Consider the following 18446-nt stretch of genomic DNA (forward strand, 5'->3'; position numbering starts at 1 on the left):
ATTATCTACCTCTGAGAATTTTCTCAACCATCAAGATACCGGCAACGCATCTTACCGACAATAGCTTGATTATCACATCTGGAAACGCAGGCACGATAAGCACAGATACGCAGATAGTAAATGCAATTCACAAAGTTTATGGCTGACTTTTATCACCTGCACACACACACACACACGCGCAGGCACACACACACACACACACACACACACACATTTGTTTTACTATACTTGTGGGGACCAAACAATTGATTCCCATTCAAAATCCTATTTTCCCTAATCCCTAACTGTAACCCTCAACTAACCCTAACCTTAACCCCAAGCCCCTAACCCTAACTCTAACTCCTAACCCTAAACCGAACCCTAACTCTAACCCTAACCCTTAACCTAACCCCTAAGCTTAAAATAGCCTTTTTCCGAAATGTCCCCACCTGTCCAAATGTTCCTTGATAGTAAAACCAAACACACACACACGCGCTCAGTAAACGACCAATAAAAGTATTGCATGAGTGTGACTTTTGGCCAGACAGTTGGACTGGGAGAGTGAGGGAGCCAGAGTAATCTGAGGTGGAGCCATAGGAGTGGATATCATTGTACTGCAGTAAAACAAAGAGAAAGGGTGTGTGAGTGTGTGGGCGGGAGCAGAGGGACTAGCACGCAGGGTCACGCATACACACACACACACACACACACACACACACACACACACACACACACACACACACACACATACACACACACACACACAGAGAAACACACAGTGCCCTCTGAGGGATCCCATGTCTATGGCAGGTAGCCTTGAGATCTAATTTTAGGTTGGCCATTGTTCACGTTTGTTTCCATTTGTTTCCGTATGAGCAGCGCTAAAGTAATTAGGTTAGTATGCCACTACAGTTCAAGACCTGTCACAGCCCAGAGAGAAGGAGCAGAAGTAGTGTCTAACTCTAAGGGAAGTGCCACCACACAGCATTTGTATTCCACCCTCTATGTGTTATGAACTCACTTGAGTAAATAAATACAAAATCAATTCAAAACCATATCATTGCCTGATGGATATTCAACATTTAAAGACTAACCTGGAGACACACATATGCAGACACACACACACACACACACATACGCAAACACGCACAAACATACATACGCAAACACACACACACGCACAACCTTCAGAACAGCTGGTAACCGGGGGAGAGCAAGGCAACCGCAGAAGGTTACTCTAAACACCAGTGATTGCACCCTGCTGTCCATTCAGAAATTATTCTCTTCTCTCAACCAATCAGATCGTCCACTCAGACTGCCCATTCATAAAGAAACAGCACTGAGTTCCGCGTGCAGTAGGATATAGTATACATTCACTTCCCCATCTACAACACATCCCCCTCCCCCCTCTCCTTTGTGCTTTGAGTTCATTTATTCCTTCTGCCACTGGGTACAAGGAGTGGACTGTACCATTACCCAAGTATATGGGGGAGACAGCATGACAGAGGCTGAAGGGGAATACGTAGACAGGAAATTATATTACAACATGACTATTCCCTCCGAGATACGGTATCAACCCGACAGAACAAGTCATTGACTGAATAGATAAAATAGACATCAGCTACATAATATGACTGATATCCTAATGATGAAAAAAATGACGTTTGCCCTATACAATATCACGTGCTATTTACAGCTAATTTAAGGAACTCACATTTGGAGACCGCCGAAGAGCTATAGCTCTCTCATACAGCTGCATCCGTATCATTCTAACGATGTACAAGCTATACGCTATTATTATGTAACAGCTATGTAACAGCTATGTAACAGTGAATCAGCTATGTTGTAATATAACTAGTATAGACAAACTATGAGGTAACACTGTCACTAGTAGTCCCCATTTAATACAGCACAGCACTAACACATTACAGTGTTTCTCAGCCTTAATGTGGACCATATGATATCCATCAGAAGCAGCAGTGTTAGCTGAGATATAATATTTTTTCACTTACCCTCTCTGAGCATTTCCTCCTGACGGCTGGGAGCCTCTTACCAGGTTTGAAGGGTCCCCTTCTCTTTCTCTATGACTCTCACTGTCTCTGTTTGTCTGTCTCTCTGTCTGTTTCCCTCTTCTTCCTCCTCTTTCTCTCTGCCCCTGCTCTCTCTCTATCAGATAATATGGGGTTCCTCTCCAGTTTGCCTCTCTCAGGAATAGAGAGAGAGAGAGAGAGAGAGAGAGAGAGAGAGAGAGAGAGAGAGAGAGAGAGAGAGAGATAATTGTCTCTCTAACCCTTCCACAACTTCAGTTTCTGTGAAACTAAACTAAACCAAATTCAAAAGAATCCGTCCTTACATCTCTTTCTTTTTCTTTCTTTCTTTCTTTCTTTCTTTCTTTCTTTCTTTCTTTCTTTCTTTCTTTCTTTCTTTCTTTCTTTCTTTCTTTCTTTCTTTCTTTCTTTCTTTCTTTCTTTCTTTCTTTGTCAGTCTTTTTTTCTCCTCCAGTTGCATTCTACAGAGTGTAATCAGTAACAGGCTTAAAATGACAGCGCTGTGCTGAAGCCGACACACATCTCTCTCTCTCTCTCTCTCTCTCTCTCTCTCTCTCTCTCTCTCTCTCTCTCTCTGTATGAGTCCCTCTGGGATAAAGGTGCTTTCCCAGCACACTCGAGACGCCGCTGCCGACCACGCTCTCACAGCCCGGCCCTGCTACTATCATATGTTACACAGCACTAAGACTCTCTTTCTCCCTCTGTCCCTCTCTCGCTCTCTGTCCTCCTCTCTTTCTGTTACTACCTCCTTCTCTTTCTCTCCCTCTCTGGCTCCCCTGCTCTCCTTCTCCTTCAGCCCCTCTGACGCAGACAGACACACACACTCTCTGTTACACACACTCCGAGCCGAGTCTCTGTGCTCTTATAGTCTATGAGCCTGGCTGTAAGGGGCGGAGCCTTTCTCTGTGAAGGGCATTGTCCGGTAACACTCCTCTCAATTGAGAGGTTAGAGAGAGGACACCCATTCAGAAAAAAAGAAAGGGAGGGAGGAGAGGAGGAGAGAGGATGAGAGGAGAGGAAAGAAATGTCGGGCTGAGGCAGCTTCAGTAGTGTTCTGTGTGTGTGTGTGTGTGTGTGTGTGTGTGTGTGTGTGCGCCTGGGGTCTTTAAAAGCAGGAAACTCCCCTACCAAAGTGTCGGGGCGTCTGTAGAAAAGCCTGTCTCTAAAAAAGGGAAACGATAGGCAGCACTGAACCACAGATTCTAGTCTCGCTATTCACTTCTATCCCATCTCAATGGTCCCGCTTAACTGTCTATAGTCTACACCACAGAGAAAGTACCTGGATTTACAGTCAATCTCCTCTGAGACACCTGAGAAACAGGAAGATAAGCTGAGCTATCAGACAACACAGCACTTATGACATGTACAAGACAGAAGCTTGGATGTCCAGTAGAGAGAACGACAGAGAAAGAAAGAACATCTTCATCTGCCAGAACTCACCTCCATATAACCTTCTCACAACCATACCTTCCCTTACTCTGTTACCAAGAGTACATGAAGAGGCTCAGAAACTGCCACTCCAATAGAAATCCCTGATCACGCTGCTAAGCAGTATTGTCATGGAGTTTTTGGCTAGCTCAACCAATCAGCAGATGTACAGAGACACCTGACCAGAACAGTGTATGTGCATTATGACACTCCTTGTATAAAGTTGTTTTAATGTTAAAAGTTACAAACATTTCGTTTTAACGTTAAAAGTTACAAACATTCCGTTTTAATGTTAAAAGTTACAAGCGTTCCGTTTTTAAGTTAAATGTTACAAATGTTCTGTTTTAATGTTAAAAGTTACAAACTTTAAGTTTTAATGTTAAAAGTTTCCAACCCCCACACTCTACCTGTCCTTACTCCCTAGTTTAACCTATACCTCATTTTCCTACTTTCAACCCCTGCCCCATCTCTCTATACCCTACCTGCTGTCCCGTCCTCTCCTAGCCCTACCCTCCTTACCCCTCACTACTGGGTGTTCCCTGCCTTACCTTAGCCCTTCCTATCCTCTTCCTCCTGACTACCACACCCTTCCCTCCCTGCCCTCCTCCTACCCCTCTCTTCCCCAGGGGTTGGTTTGGGCTAGGGTTCGGATGGGGCTGAGCCTTCTCCCAGAATCACATAGTTGGGCTCTTAGTCAGAGGAGGGCATGTGACTCATCAGAGAGCTGCACACAAACGACACTCTTTATGGTCTTCTGTTAGACTACTACGCTTGTGTACACACACATATGTGCACATGCACACACACGATACACACGTGCATGAGTGGTACAGCATGAACACACACACATACGGATACAAAAATGGAAACATACATACACGACCAGTCATAGTAGTATGGGATGTGGGAGAAACGTCTGGGGCTGACACAGTCCATTCATAATTATTTTAAATGGACAGCGTGAGTCACATTGACGATAGACCTGTATTACACACACTGCTTTTCTGGCTACTAAAACCTTACACGTTCATGGAGCTGGAGGCTGTAGCTACATAAAGACACTGTTATATCACTGTAGATACTCTCATGGCTTTCAAAAGACAATGACTGTAGGAAATCAAAATGACTGAAGTAGGTAAATTAGGAAATTTAAATGATGTCAAATATACATTTGAAATTAGGGATTTTTTTACTGTCATGCCAGTATAAAATCATTGTTATGACCCAGTTACTACAGAATGCATAGTGGTTGGATGGGGCTCTAGGAAACCCAGTTACTACATAATGCATAGTGGTTGGATGGGGCTCTAGGAAACCCAGTTACTACAGAATGCATAGTGGTTGGATGGGGCTCTAGGAAACCCAGTTACTACATAATGCATAGTGGTTGGATGGGGCTCTAGGAAACCCAGTTACTACATAATGCATAGTGGTTGGATGGGGCTCTAGGAAACCCAGTTACTACAGAATGCATAGTGGTTGGATGGGGCTCTAGGAAACCCAGTTACTACATAATGCATAGTGGTTGAATGGGGCTCTAGGAAACCCAGTTACTACATTACATTTACATTTACATTTTAGTCATTTAGCAGACGCTCTTATCCAGAGCGACTTACAGGAGCAATTAGGGTTAAGTGCCTTGCTTAAGGGCACATCGACAGATTTTTCACCTAGTCGGCTCGGGGATTAGATTAGACCTTTCGGTTACTGGCACAACGCTCTTACCCACTAAGCTACCTGCCGCCCCTAATGCATAGTGGTTGGATGGGGCTCTAGGAAACCCAGTTACTACATAATGCATAGTGGTTGGATGGGGCTCTAGGAAACCCAGTTACTACAGAATGTACAGAGTGTGGGTGGGTGTGTGTGTATGAATCACAGCTTGCCATGTGTCAGCAGCAGAGTGAAACTATTGCTCTCTGTATGTCTCTCATTTTGTTCAATGGGTGGCGCTCAGCTCTGGTAGCTAGCTAGCGTTAGTGTGGTTTAGCTAGCATGACTCATCGCCATGACTGGCTAAAGGACTCTAGAACTGGGGGACAAACAGCTGGAATTACCTTTATTTAGCTAGAAAGGCGTAATAGTGGGGTACTAACTGCAATGTCAGAGAATCTTATTCCTCTGATTTTGAGTAGGATGAGTATTACTTCTGTAGAATAGGGTTTTGAATAGGCTGTGTTAAAATATTTAATAGAGTCTTGATGTTTTACTTAGAAGAAAAGTCTGTTTACTTCGGGTGTGTAAGTACATTTTTACTGTATTAATTCTAAACAGCTAAATAAATTGTTCAAATTCTTAACAAAAACTGTAAAATCTGTATAAAATTAATTTGTATAATGAATTTTTAAAAATGCAATTAATTGTTGCAAATTACAATTAAATAATTAAAATGATGTGAATTGTTGATTACCCTAGTTGACAGAAACCTTTGTACAACTCATGCTGACTTTTGTTTCCCCATAGGTGAGTTTAAAAACAATTATTTAAAATGTACATTTAAGTAAATTAGTAAATTACAGTTATGTAATTCCTTGTTCTGGAAAAGTCTAAAATATTAGGGTAAAACATGACGTTTTAAAATGTATACACATATTAAATATGAATTTATATATGCAGTGACTTTGAAATTAATGTAGCGATATATCAGATTCAGAAAAATGTAAGACTAATTTGATGAGTGAATTCATTATAAATAAAGGATATAGGATCTTTGAGCCATCTTGCTACAGCAGGAAAATAATCCTGCAGCAACAGGAAAAGTGAATTATTATTAATGGACATTTTTTGTACGGGTTGACACATTTTTCGTTAGGGGAAATTATGTCTGACATTTTAAAGTGGAAATTACTAACTTTAGAAGCCTTTTTAAATCTTGAATACACTACAAGTTTGCATTTCCTGCTGTGCAGGAAAATTCTCACCAACAAATGAGTGTTCAAATTAAGATCCTACATCTGTACTGTAAATGCATTATACATCTCAATCAATCATTTTTACATCATATTCAATAGAATCAATATGGTAAATAATGACCCAAATTGTATGTCAAGCAATGGATGTATTCAAAGTCACCTACTGTAAATAATTTAGATTCATATGTTTGTAGCGATGCAATAAGGCAATACCCAACAATCACTGAGCAGCAGCATCAGAAATGACCCTGATAACTGTGTGTGTGTGTGTGTGTGAGTGAGTCACTCTATTGTGGTCCAACACTGAGAGTGCTCCCTGCTCCCTCTCTGGGTGGATGTACGGGCGTAGTACTATGTATTTCAACACACACAGGCGGGGTCTTTCATATCACCACACACACACTCACACATCCACACGCACACACACACACACAATGGCGATTGGTGCTCCCACCTCGCAGTGGAAATTAAGCTGGGAATTCCAGAGATTCCTGAAGAATAAAAGGTGTGAACCCCGACAGCCCAGCGACCTGGGAATACTGCCGGCTGGCCCCAAAGACACAGCACTTTAACGGGTGACTGACCTCGTTAAAAGGTAGAGAGAGAGAGAGAGAGAGAGTACCTGCCCAGTGAACCACTGCTCTAAGAATATTTAAATTCTTATTGCAACTTAAGAGGGCTAAAGCTAAATGATTAACAAGTAGTGTAATGCATATTAAAATATACACTCTAAAACCATGAAACATGTGACACATATATAACCTAAACGTCAGTGTTTAAAACTTAAACATTAGGCATTTAGATTTGCCAACAAGTGTTCTCAAAACAGTTGTTTAGAATGCAAGGTTAAACATGATAGTCAGCTTTTTCCAGTCAGTTTCCAACCAGGAGAACACAATGTATCTCCTAAGTGTTAAGATTTTAAACACTAGTGTTAACTTTCCTATCGTCTCTCAGAGTGAAAAAGATGTGAGAGGGGCCACATTATCATATTTCCTAGCATGCTTTGTAGCAGGTTGATTTTTACAATAGTTCCCTCATACACATTGATTGATTAATTGATCTTATACTAAACAAAGATAAATAACTTACATTTTTCTAAACTAATCAAATCTGTAAGAGGTTGGATTTATTGCACCCGTTATTGAGATGGCTGTTCCAGTTTAGATGCTTTAGGTAGTCTTGTTTGTTAAATCTTTACCATAGCAATCATTCCGAGTGCAGGTTGTGGGTGATAACGTACTCAAATTGGTTGTGTATCCTCCTGTTAGCTGGATTCTAATAGGAAGTACTAGTCACTGACATTGCACATAGGCCAAGATTGTCAGACCATGATGTTGATGATAGCTGAAGGCCATATAGAATGTATATGGCCTAATAAGTGGCCATAAAAGGCTTCATTTTAATCAATACACATTCACTCACTTGGTGAAAGCCTTAGTAAAAATAATTTATGAATGCAACAAGCATGTCTCTGTCACTAACATACAGTCATGGGTGGGTGTCTCTCATATTCACTCGAAGGGCATGCTGGGGAATATGCAAATACAGCTTTACACTCTACAGTAGTGTTTAAAACCTAAATGCCTTGTGCTGAATAAACGTGTTAATGTGTTTAAAAAGTGTTACAGTGAATAAACGTGCTGGTGTTTACTAAACACTAATGCGTTTTCATTGAAATTCTAAATGCCTTGACGCATTTAAAAAGTGTTACAGAAAAGTGTTTAGTTATGTGTTCAATTCCTAAACACGTTTTTACAGTGTACCTAATTGGCATTTGAGGAATATCTCATCAACAAATAACATTTAAATGAATTTAAGTGTTGTGAGTGAAAACTAACTTATTTAATATGGTTAATGTATCATTTATGTTAATTACTTTCTGTTTTTCATTTGGTAATGAATTAAATCGTCTTTCCCCTGCCTGTCCCTCATCACACCAATAAATAATATGTGATAAATATGACACAACATGAATATAATTAAACCAAACATCAGTGATGATGATTCAAATAAATACATTCAGCTGAGTTTAAATTGTTTTCAAATGTAAATAAAGAAATCAGTGTGTATATTATTATTACAGACGTTTAAAGTCATCCACATTAATCTATATAACACAATGTAAAGAAATATAATAATGTTCAAAAATTATAATACACGTCACTGAAAATGCCCCTGTAATACGTCTTATTGAATTGTGTGCGATCTACTATGTCCATACATTTCAGAAGCCCCAAACTATCAGGTAATTGACAGTTAAAGCAGCATTATGCCAAAACTCACAATCAATAACCTAGTGGCATCACATCACAGAGCACAGAGGATACCTTTAGCCTATGATGACAATGATCCCATGACCATGCACGCACGCACTCACAAACATACACTGATCTCTAAATAAGATAATATTTTACAGCCATGTTGGAATGTCTCAGTCAGCTGGAATTCGACGTCGACTGATGTAAGGGAGACGTCACACGCGCACCCCCCAGCCAAGAGAGTGCATGCCAGACTAGCCCACTGTCCCTGGTTGTGTGTCTGTCTGGCAGCAATGTTGATGGCTATATTAGGCCGGTGGTGTCGTTTGCCCAGGGACAGAGGAAGGGTGAGAGACGCAGCCGTGATGTCATAGTCACGCTGCCAAGGCATGACTTCACGTCTTATCACATGACTTCACCTCTTATCTCTCTCCAGATAGCCCCGCTTGTTTTAAATTCTACCCCACTGCCCACCTGGGGTGTGTGTGTGTGTGTGTGTGTGTGTGTGTGGGTGTGCGTGCGTGCATGTGCTGTCTGCCCTGCTCTTTTAACCTTTTACTGCAGTTGGCTAAATCAGGGTCACACAGAGTGTTTCTTGGTAGTCAAATCTACTTTGAAACAAAAGTGAACACCTCACACATGGTTATGGGCTTCAAGAAAAGAAGACACCTGTACCATGTCAGATACAGAAATATATTCAATTTTGAGTTTGCATCCCAATATACATCACAGAAGACTGAAATATAACAACACTGTTTGACATAGAATCACCGGCTTTTCGGCATTAAAAATAAGTTTATTAATTATACAATTATGAATAACATTCCACCAATGAGGCCACTAGGTCATTTGAATGCAGAAAAGGGCCACAGCCACAGTGACAGGCAGACAGACAGGCAGTATTATATTCTACAGCAGGGGTTCTTAAGACTTTTCAGCTAGAGACCCAAATGAGAAATTGCCTTTAGCTACCCTCTACCCCTCCCATCTATCTCTGAAGACCATCCAGTTTTGATTTCTAGCTGCCATATATTTTTCCACTGCGCTATGATGTTTCACAACAGTTCTGAACCTTTCTATTCTAATAGTTTCTACAGATTGTAAATTAAAGATAAACACCTTTGCTAAGAGTATTATTATATTATTGATCGATTGACAATCGATCAATAATGACTTTTCAAATCACCAGCAGTGCTTTTTGCAGAGTTGGATCCACGTAAATGTTGCAATTTTTCACCCATTCCTGAACCTGCGACCAAAAACAAGCGACATACTTTATGGGCAGTACCAAAACAAGTGATCTAATGATTCTGTCTCTTCACAGCAAAATCTGAAGAGCTGTATCCCCCATATATTTAACATTCTATTGGTTGCAAGAATGTTGTATATTAATTTAAATTGACAAACTCTTTTTTTTTGTGTGTGACATAACTCCACCAGTCCTATTTATAATATAATTTACAAAGATTATACCGTTTAAGATTATACCCTATATATAGCCTCCCTTCTGCTATATATAGCCTCCCTACTTATCTCTTTTTTTACTTACTTTTTATTTTCTTAAAAACTGCATTGTTGGTTAAGGGCTTGTAAGTAAGCATTTCACTGTAATGTCTACACCTGTTGTATTCGGAGCATGTGGCAAATAACATTTGATTTGATTTGATTAAACCGCTATTTTGGAGATTATTTCTTTTTCAAATAACCGATAGTGAGAGGTCGTAATCTGAATGAACGGAAAAAGGCCATTCTTGAACACGGGGTGGGTGAGCCATTCTTACTAATCTGCTAGAGAACCAGTTTGTATTTAAGTATAGTTTTTGTATGACTGAAGCCTTTAGTGATAATAATAATAATAATTTCTGCCCTCTGAATTCATAATCATTATATAAATAGGCCTGTTTAATTTTGTCTGGCTTGCCGTTCCAAATAAAGTGGAATATGTTTTTGCTCATATAATTAAAAAAACAAGTCGTTAGGTTTAAGGAAGGGCCATAAGTAAACTGGGCTATGACTAAATAATTAATCAGGGTGATTTTTCCACAAATATGGTGGCAAAATCATATCTAATTTGCCTAACTTTCTATAAAAATGTATTGTAGTGAGATCATTTCTTTCTTTCGGGATATGAATACCGAGTATGTTCACCTCACTGTCGGACCATTTTATTGGTAAACTACACGGTAGTGTATACGTTTTTAGAGATCCAATACGTAATATGGTGCATTTATCATAATTCGGTTTTAATCCAGAAAGGTTAGAAAAATTATCTATGAGGCTGTGCAGGGATCCAAATTGCGGATTTAAAAGAAAACATGAAACGTCAGCGTACATATTATTGATATTGATATTATTGTTGGATCTGATTTTAATAGCTAACATTTCGATGGCCATAATTAATAGATTTGCCGATAGTGGACAACCTTGTTTTACCCGTTACTGACGATGCTGTACCAAATGATTTAATGTGTATAGGGGACAGATCAGAGTGACAGTAAGTCTTAAACCTTTACTTATTTGAATGAATGCTTTAGTTTTTTGGTAATTGTTTGTTTGTTTTTCTTTTTATTTAATTAACTTAAATTGGATTGATTATTTATTGTTTGAATTGTTTATAAATGTTTAAGTTTAACTAAATTTGATTTGAAATGTTAACATGTATTAAGTTTTGGAAAAAACTAATAAATTGACCATAAACCTTTACTTTACGCCCAGCACCAACCCCAGGTTTTTCCCGGTCCCAACCCCAGCTGCTGGGTATTATTCTAATGAGCTCGCCCTCAAACTGTTTTGATCAAATTTGGTTTGGGGGCGGAGCTCATTGGAATAATACCCAGCAGTGTGCTTTGACAAGCACAAGCATATATACATTTACATTTTGGTCATTTAGCAGATGCTCTTATCCAGAGCAAATTACAGTGCATTAAACTAAGGTACAGTGGGGAAAAAAAGTATTTAGTCAGCCACCAATTGTGCAAGTTCTCCCACTTAAAAAGATGAGAGAGGCCTGTAATTTTCATCATAGGTACACGTCAACTATGACAGACAAATTGAGAAAAAAAATCCAGAAAAATCACATTGTAGGATTTTTAATGAATTTATTTGCAAATTATGGTGGAAAATAAGTATTTGGTCACCTACAAACAAGCAAGATTTCTGGCTCTCACAGACCTGTAACTTCGTCTTTAAGAGGCTCCTCTGTCCTCCACGTTACCTGTATTAATGGCACCTGTTTGAACTTGTTATCAGTATAAAAGACACCTGTCCACAACCTCAAACAGTCACACTCCAAACTCCACTATGGCCAAGACCAAAGAGCTGTCAAAGGACACCAGAAACAAAATTGTAGACCTGCACCAGGCTGGGAAGACTGAATCTGCAATAGGTAAGCAGCTTGGTTTGAAAAAATCAACTGTGGGAGCAATTATTAGGAAATGGAAGACATACAAGACCACTGATAATCTCCCTCGATCTGGGGCTCCACGCAAGATCTCACCCCGTGGGGGTCAAAATGATCACAAGACGGTGAGCAAAAATCCCAGAACCACACGGGGGACCTAGTGAATGACCTGCAGAGAGCTGGGACCAAAGTAACAAAGCCTACCATCAGTAACACACTACGCCGCCAGGGACTCAAATCCTGCAGTGCCAGACGTGTCCCCCTGCTTAAGCCAGTACATGTCCAGGCCCGTCTGAAGTTTGCTAGAGTGCATTTGGATGATCCAGAAGAGGATTGGGAGAATGTCATATGGTCAGATGAAACCAAAATAGAACTTTTTGGTAAAAACTCAACTCGTCGTGTTTGGAGGACAAAGAATGCTGAGTTGCATCCAAAGAACACCATACCTACTGTGAAGCATGGGGGTGGAAACATCATGCTTTGGGGCTGTTTTTTCTGCAAAGGGACCAGGACGACTGATCCGTGTAAAGGAAAGAATGAATGGGGCCATGTATCGTGAGATTTTGAGTGAAAACCTCCTTCCATCAGCAAGGGCATTGAAGATGAAACGTGGCTGGGTCTTTCAGCATGACAATGATCCCAAACACACCGCCCGGGCAACGAAGGAGTGGCTTCGTAAGAAGCATTTCAAGGTCCTGGAGTGGCCTAGCCAGTCTCCAGATCTCAACCCCATAGAAAATCTTTGGAGGGAGTTGAAAGTCTGTGTTGCCCAGCGACAGCCCCAAAACATCACTGCTCTAGAGGAGATCTGCATGGAGGAATGGGCCAAAATACCAGCAACAGTGTGTGAAAACCTTTTGAAGACTTACAGAAAACGTTTGACCTGTGTCATTGCCAACAAAGGGTATATAACAAAGTATTGAGAAACTTTTGTTATTGACCATATACTTATTTTCCACCATAATTTGCAAATAAATTCATAAAAAATCCTACAATGTGATTTTCTGGATTTTTTTCTTCTCATTTTGTCTGTCATAGTTGACGTGTACCTATGATGAAAATTACAGGCCTCTCTCATCTTTTTAAGTGGGAGAACTTGCACAATTGGTGGCTGACTAAATACTTTTTTCCCCCACTGTAGATAAACAAGAACATATCACAGTCATAGCAAGAAAAAATATGATGTTACTCTTACCGAGAATATTGTTGTAGTTAAGCGAGCTACTTGCAAGTTTATATTTGTATTAAGAAAATACAAAATACATTCTAATTAAACTGTTTTAAAATACATTCATTGTTATTCAGGCCAGTGAAATACTAATGACAAAATAGGTATTAAAACTATTGAAATACCTATTTCAAATACATGTAACAGAAATACTGCCCATTGTGGGCACTAAATCTGCAATGGTTTACTAACCACTGTGCTTCCAGTAATGCACTGTCAATTCTAGAAATTCAGCATGTAATATGCTGTAAATTTGTGTTTCAGTAAAGGTTGGCTTGGCACAGGATATATGAGGAGGAGTGTGACCAAACAAGGGATCAGAGAGTGAAGTGTGTATGTGCATATAGGTAGACTAGAGAGAGAGAGGGGAAAACCATCGGTGGAATGGGGCACTAAAATTGATAGCGAGTCTACTGTAATTTACTGTACATTTACAGTAACCTACTGGCTACTGCCCTGACAGTAATTTACAGTAAACATTACTGAAACATGTTTACAGTGTGTGGGTGGTGTTCTCCAGGTCTGTATGTGTGGGTTTAAAGACAGTGGCTCTGTATGTGTTGGGTGGTGCTCTGTAGATGGAGGAAGTGTCTGTGGGTGTTATACAGTGTGTGGGAGGTTGATTAAAGGTGGCAGAGTGTGTGTGTATATGTGGGTGTTGGGTGGTGCCCCGAAGGTGTGTGTGACAACACGGAGACTCCTTTAAAGGAGCCTGCTAGTCTGCTTCTGCAGCCCAGCCCTGTCCCTTCCCCTCATTCTCCTTTCCTCCTCTCTTCCTTTTCCTCTTCCCTTCCTAGGAAAAAGGTGTCAGAGGAAATGCAGCTGATGGCGTCTCTCTTCCTCTTCTCTTTCTCTTCTTCGTTTCCACTCTCTCTCTCTGACTCGCTATCAATTTTAGTGCCCCATTCCACCGATGGTTTTCCCCTCTCTCTCTCTAGTCTACCTATATGCACATAGACACTTCACTCTCTGATCCCTTGTTTGGTCACGCTCCTCCTCGTATATCCTGTGCCAAGCCAACATGAGTGTCACATCCTCTCTCACACACATGCACACGCACAGAGGCATGAGCAGACGCCCTCATCCTGGATATTTGCAGGCGAAGCGTGTTCTTTTTAAACGTTCCATTCTCCTCCACCACACCAAGCAGGGTTTCCTGCTCTCTCTGTCACACACACCCCTCCCTCCAACGGCTTCCTCTCGCTCTTCCTCCAGCCGCTCGCCCCGTTCGCCCCCATACCTACCCCCTCCTCACCCCATGCCTCCTTCAATACCTAACCTTCCCTTGCCCCTCTCCACACCCTCCACACCCCACATTTACCCACAACTTCCCCCAGGACTGACGCCCTGCCTCTGGCCAGACTAGTGGACTCACGCCCCGGGTGTCTCCTGGAGAACCACCTACTGTACCATTCTCAGCTGCTGGACAAAGAGCTGAGGGTTACTATGCACAGTACACTGCACTGAGCAGTCATTTCAGGTTCCTGGAAAAGCACTATGAATCCATTGGGGGTAGTAAACGTGGAGGAGAGGGCAGGGGAAGAGAGAGAGAGAGAGGCGGGACTCTTTTCACAGCTGTTCAGAGATGGAATGTCACAAGGTCTACTTCCTGCAGTGCACGCCTGTCTCTCTCCATCTCACTTCCTGTTTCCCTCAGGGGAATCCGGGAGCTGTGTGTGTGTGTGTGTGTGTGTGTGTGTGTCCCTAATTCAGGACCCCCCCCCACCACAGTGTCAGAGTGGTCTCTCCCTCCCTCAGACTTCCTGGTTGTCTTGTATTGTCCGCTGGCTCGTGCCATTGCATGTGACAGAAGGGTCTGAGGACTGGACTTCTGGACCAGGCGCCACTTTGTGTCTGTCTCCCTTCATGTTCTGTCTCTGATTACACAATGTTTTCCTCTACAATATAATTACGATATGATTTTTGAAACAAAGCCATTTTACAGCAAAGTACATTTAGTCTCATGTAATACAGGGTCATGTTCATTAGGCACCAAACGGAAGAAAACAGGGAGGGACTACCTAGATTTGTCCGGTAAAGCTAATTTTGGTTTTCCATTGCAAAACGTTTTCCATCATATGCCCTAATGAACACAGTTCAGGTTTGTGTTTTTTTATGTTTTGTTATTTACCACACACATTGCAATTCACCAGAGAGACCACTAGGGAGCGAGTTTTGAGTCCAAACCACTTTCTTTCACTCAGTCACATCCAGTATGACTAAAGCTGCATTGGAGAAAGATCAGGACAACGCATCTGTCTGTTTCTCTGTTCTGTTCCTCCCACCTTACTATGACTTATACACCATATGACCACTACTACAGTTGATGACTAATGGTTGTGTGTGTGTTTGTGTGTGTGCGCGTACGTGTGTGTGTGCGTGTATAATTGTAGGTATGTATATGTGTGTGTGTATGTGCATGCTCGCTTTCATGTGTACGTGCTTGCGTGTGTATAATACTTCTAGTCAGACCATATGGGAGTGCTGTACTGGGCTTTCTGTTCATTTTTTCCTAGAGAACACAGAGAATTCATATAGAAGCAGTGGTGGAAAAAGTACCCAATTGTCATACTTGAGTAAAAATAAAGATACCTTAAAAGAAAATGACTCAAGTAAAATACTACTTGAGTAAAGGTATTTGGTTTTAAATGTACTTAAGTATCAAAAGTAAATGTAATCGCTAAAATATACTTAAGTATCACAAGTAAAAGTAAAAGTATAAATTATTTCCAATTCCTTATATTAAGCAAACCAGACGGCACGATTCTCTTGTTTTTTGAAATTTACGGATAGCCAGGGGCACACTTCAACACTCAGACATCATTTACAAACGAAGCATTTGTGTTTAGTGAGTCTGCCAGATCAGAGGCAGTAGGGATGACCAGGGATGTTCTCTTGATAAGTGCGTGAATTAGACAATTTTCCTGTCCTGCTAAGCATTCATAATGTAACTAGTACTTTTCGGTGTCAGGGAAAATGTAAGGACTAAAAAGTACATTATTTTCTTTAGGAATGTAGTGAAGTAAAAGTAAAAAAGTTGTCAAAAATATAAATAGTAAAGTAAAGTACAGATACCAAAAAAAAACGACTTAAGTAGTACTTTAAAGTATTTTTACTTAAGTACTTTACACCACTGTATAGAAGGCAGGGTAAAGTCAATATGAGAGGATTCTGCCAAGACTGTCTGAGCTGCAGCCAACTGTCTGAGAGGAGAGGAGACGGAAAAAGCAGACAGACAGGGTGACAAACCCTCTGCTAAACTTCATATGTCTTGTATCTATGTTTTATACATCTGTACAAATCTGTATATTGAAGAGTTTTATCCACAATGCTATATCAACCAATTTTTCACAGTTGTGTTTTTGGCTTATGGGTTCCTTGTGTGTGTAAAATATTACTGTTCTCAGATTTTTTATTCATAGATTTTCGTATTTTTTTGCAAAACGCTATGAATATTTTTACATTTTAGTAGACACTCTTATCCAGAGCGACTTACAGTTAGTGAGTGCATACATTTTCATACTGGTCTCCCGTGGGAATCGAACCCACAACCCTGGCGTTGCAAGCACCATGCTCTACCAACTGAGCTACACGGGACTATGTATACATTGTTTAGCTGGAATGGAATGTTTGTATCCTGTATATTTGACTGTGATACGTGGCTGTCTCACCTAGCTATCTTAAGTTTAATATACTTAATGTAAGTCACTCTGGATAAGAGCATCTGCTAAATTACTAAAATGTCAATGTTTTACATACAGATCTAATATTACTGTATTGAATCATCTTTAAAAAATAATATTGATGTCACAAATGTATCATTTGTACATTTCTTTATTAAAAATGTATTTATTTGTTACATTTGACTGTGTAAAACGTAGCAGTATACTTATTTCTCTGAGAGTGAGGCTGATATATAAAAGAAATTCTGAAAAAACATGATTATTTGTCTCTCTGAAATGAAACCATCAAGTGCTAGATTTTAAACAAATACGTGTCTGTCATTGAACAACCCTATGCCATGACTAGATAGTGAAAAAACACACCAATATCTTCCAAAATTTCTTTCAACAATAAAAAGTAATTTACCAATATTTGGGAAAATTGATATATTGCATTTTGGAATGAAACTCTTCATATATTAACTTTTAAATGAGACTAAAATCTGGAGAAATGTATGAAACAGACGCACAATGTTATAGACTTCAAAACAACAGATCAATCTTGAGCTAATCTTTACCTAATCCTAAGATTACAGTAACTGCATCACTGCAGCTCCAACAGCAACTGTATTTAGATTGATCTGTGTGTGTGTGTGCGTGTGTGTGTGCTGTGGGGCAGAGCTCTCTTCCCACCCACCCACTCTCTCTCTCTCTCTCTCTCTCTCTTCCTCTCTCTCCCACTCCCTCTCCCACTCCCTCTCCCACTCAGCCCCAGCCTCTACCCTGAGTGAGCATATCCCAGTATGAGAGCCTCCGGTAGGACACACATACAGTGAGCATGGACCCATGGGTCTGGAGCTTTGGATGGCTTTCATTCTTTCTCCCACACAGACACACACACACGCTTGTGCGTACACACACACACACACAGTCTACCCACACGAGGAACCCACACTGAGCTTGAGAGCTCCCTTTCAATTATGTCATGTGTCTTACATCTGAGGAGAGCAGAGTGTGTGTGTGTACTGTATGAATCACTCTGCCTTTTGAATTCAGTTTACATTCAGCCAAACCACACACTATTAGAAAAAAGGGTTCCAAAAGGGCTCTTCGGCTGTCCCCATAGGAGAACCCTTTTTGTTTCCAGGCAGAGCCCTTTTTGGTTCCAGGCTTAACCCTTTTGGGTTCCATGTAGAACCCTCTGTAGAAGGGCTTTACATGGAACCCAAAAGGGTTCTACCTGGAACCAAAAGGGTTCTACCTGGAACCAAAAGGGTTCTTCAAATAAAGAACCCTTTTAGGTTCTAGATAGTACCTTTTGTCTAAGAGTGTAACTACTCTCTTGTCCTTCTTGGTAGACATGTACTCACAGGAGCTAAATTGCTCAGATAGCTCTTATTGCCAGAGCTAAATAGCATCCAGTCCCTCTCAAAAGACATCAAGAGTCATGACTCATGATCTGATGATTAGACACACTGTAGGAGGTATTATGTTAAGCCAGAGGAAGAACAGAAGGAAAGATTGAAAG

The 18446-nt window shown here is 40.6% G+C and overlaps 1 long non-coding RNA gene across 2 annotated transcripts in view; it reads right to left on the minus strand.

Moving 5' to 3' along the window:
- LOC121554750 overlaps window positions 1-18446 on the minus strand; it is a 33745-nt gene that overhangs the window by 6051 nt on the left and 9248 nt on the right. The gene's annotated exons all lie outside the window — the stretch shown is intronic.

The sequence above is a fragment of the Coregonus clupeaformis genome, chromosome 4 (genome assembly GCF_020615455.1).
Source record: "Coregonus clupeaformis isolate EN_2021a chromosome 4, ASM2061545v1, whole genome shotgun sequence".
NCBI classification, from domain to species: domain Eukaryota; kingdom Metazoa; phylum Chordata; class Actinopteri; order Salmoniformes; family Salmonidae; genus Coregonus; species Coregonus clupeaformis.